Genomic DNA, 3,414 nt, shown 5'->3' on the forward strand with positions numbered 1-3,414 from the left:
CCTCAGTGCACATTCTCTGTTGGGTTTAAAGGAAGGTTGTGAGGAGAAATAAGTCAAATCAATAGCACCTGTTAGAAATAACCAAGCCGCCAATGTCAAGATTTTCCTGTTAACAGTGACAAAGGTCCATCACAGAGGATGGTAGAGGGCAGGAAACATTTCAAATAAGAGGGAAACAGTTTTGTTGGCAGCAATGTAAGAGTAAATGGAGTTACCATTTGTTGAATTATTACTGAGTCATGCCCTGGGCTAAGTCTTTTACTTGTATTATCTTATTTAATCCTCATAAGACTGATAAAAGAGAAGTATACTGATAATACTCTTATTTCACAGATGAGAAAACTGAGGCACAGAGAGATGAAGTGATTTGTCCCAACAAATAGTGGGAAATAATAAATTTAAATAGCATCTGACTAGAAGACCTAAACTGCTTAACATATGTCTTAAAATTTGGTCCAATGAAGTATGTGTGTGTTTTTTAAAAATATTATAGAACTTGAAGATTTCAGAATTCTCTTAACCCCCAATTTTAACTACAAACCAAAGCAACCACTGATCTCTGTTTTCTAGGATTTGTGTGATGTGTAATAATAGTTTGGTCACCAATTTCAATTTCAAAATTATACACCTCAATACATTTTGGTGAAGGTGGACATTCAAAACTCAATATATTGTCAGTTATTCTACCACCATATTTTAAAACTGAATTCATCATTGGGCTTTTAGTGAAACAACAAGAGTAATAGCTATAATTTATTAAGGACTTATTACTGTGGGTTAGAACCTGTGCTTAGTATTTTACAGCCATTATTTTAAATTAAATTCTCAAAAATAAGCATAATCATTTCCATTTTACAGATGAAAAAAGAGAGATTCAGAGATTAAGCAGTTTACTCCAAATTCATGCATTATTAATATGTTGGACCCAAGATTCAAACCCAGGTGTACCTGAATATGAAAGACATGAACTGCAGTGTGGGATGCTATGTTGTGACTCTGATTAAGACCTGGTTCAGGTAGGTGACCAGGTCTCTCACTCATGATGTTCTCACACATCTCAGGATTATGAGAATGCCTGATTGCTTTGTGCCCTTGTGAAAACTAAAGCATCCAGAAGTCACAGGACAGAATTATAGCATGTGTAGTGCTCTGCATTCTTGAAGCCTAACATTCTTCAGAGGGAAGAGGAGCACAGAGCCAATACTAACTCTGCCTTGCCCCATGGCTTTGCAGGTACCCAAGATTTGGAAGTAGCTTCATGTGTTCACCAAGAGACGGTGGTGGTTAACTGTCGGCCCAGAAGCCTAATTATGATGAAAGTGGGCTTCCAGGCCTCAACAAGTTTTCTTTCATAGTAGGTGCCCTGAGGAGAAAGGAGGGGTTTTGGGTATGGACTTATTGTTTGAGCCTGCCGTGCAGGTGCAGGTGCCTGCTGCGAAACAATGAAGTCCATTGATGGCAATGCCTGGTCTTACACATGCCAAAGCCAACACATACTGCTCTGGGCAGGTATGGAAGTCAACAGTGAGGCATAACCAGGTGGGGGTTCAGGATCTCAAATGGCCTCCTCCTCCTCCTCCTCAGAGCTGAGAGAATTAATCATGGCCACGCTGGAGAGCAGACTACCTACAACATACTGAAAAACTGATTTGTGAGTTCAGACAGACACACCAGTGTCAAAGCTCTGGCACTGGGGCAGATGCATCTATTTTCAGAAGTTTCCCCACAAATGGAGAACTGTTTGTCTTAAAGGTGGAAAATTACATGTATTTTACTATTTTAAAGAAGGTATATCTTAATTGCCTTTCCTGCAAAAGAGGAAAAGAAATCCTATGAACTTTTCTTTCTCTTTCTTTCTTTCTTCTTTCTTCTTTCTTCTTTCTTTCTTTCTTTCTTTCTTTCTTTCTTTCTTTCTTTCTTTCTTTCTTTCTTTTCTTTCTTTTCTTTCTTTCTTTTTCTTCTTTCTTTCTTTTTCTTCTTTCTTTCTTCTCTTTCTTTTTCTTTCCTTTTCTTTCTTTCTTTTCTTTCTTTCTTTCTGAGATGGAGTCTCACTCTGTCACCCAGGCTGGAGTGCAGTGACGTGATCTCGGCTCACTGCAACCTCCACCTCTCAGGTCAAGTGATTGTCCTGCCTCAGTTTCCCGAGTAGCTGGGACTACAGGCACACACCACCACGCCCAGCTAGTTTTTGTATTTGTAGCAGAGATGGGGTTTCACCATGTTGGCCAGATGGTCTCCATCTCTCGACCTCATGATCTGCCCTCTTCAACCTCCCAAAGTGCTGGGATTACAGGCGTGAGGCACCACACCCAGCCTATTTCTTTTCTTTTTGTTTTTCTGAGGAAATAAATATAGATAAGAGGGTAAAACATATCTTTAAAAAAAAATTTCTGTGATTTTTCAACAAGGAATTGTTAAGTGCCTTATTTCACATGGCTAAGCTTCATCTTCAGACTTGACACTTCTGCAAATCAAAAGCTTATAAGCAGAGGCCACAGACATGGAAATACATCCAGCCAACTAGAAAGGGGCAGAGTATAGGAGTGTAGTCCAGTCTTGCTTTGAAACACTCTTGAGAGAAAGATCATTTATGAATCTCATATAATCTGGCACTACACAGTGTCTTGGACATCAGTTTTTCAGACTTCTTGAATTCCAACTTAGGGAAGATAGTTCACTTTAAAGCAGGAGCCAAGATGGACCATTTTCATTTCTCATTTTCTCATAAAATCTTATTAACAACAACTATGCCAGCACCAGGATTTGTACTGGGGACACAAGGGTAAGCAAAATCGGCCCAAGCTTTCTTTTTCCTTGGTTCAGGGCAAGGCTTCTAATGAGTGTTTCCTGGTTAAGTAGACTCTGAGAGCAACTCTAGTTCAATAGAAATAAATGAGGCAAATGATGACAAATGCCCCAAAGAGAACCAAAATTTGTGGGTGAATTACTAAAATTCTCGAGACCGCTGTATCTTCATCTATGAAGAGGAAAAAATAAGACCTACCTTAAAGTTTGTTGTGGGGAATTAAATGAGATCATTTATTATGCCTGGTACGGTCGGGCGCGGTGGCTCACACCTGTAATCCCAGCACTTTGGGAGGCCGAGGTGGGCGGATCACCTGAGGTCAGGAGTTTGAGACCAGCCTGACCAACATGGAGAAACCCCATCTCTACTAAAAATAAAAAATTAGCTGGGCGTGGTGGCACATGCCTGTAATCCCAGCTACTCAGGAGGCTGAGGCAGGAGAATCACTTGAACCTGGGAGGCAGAGGTTGCAGTGAGCCAAGATCATGCCATTGCACTCCAGCCTGGGCAGTTAGAGCAAAACTCGGTCTCAAAAAAAAAAAAAGAAAAGAAAAAGAAAAGAAAAGAAATGAAAGAATTATGCCTGGTACATAATAGACCAGAAAGGA

The sequence above is a fragment of the Mandrillus leucophaeus genome, unplaced genomic scaffold (assembly GCF_000951045.1).
Source record: "Mandrillus leucophaeus isolate KB7577 unplaced genomic scaffold, Mleu.le_1.0 Scaffold818, whole genome shotgun sequence".
In the NCBI taxonomy this organism is placed as follows: Eukaryota; Metazoa; Chordata; class Mammalia; order Primates; family Cercopithecidae; genus Mandrillus; species Mandrillus leucophaeus.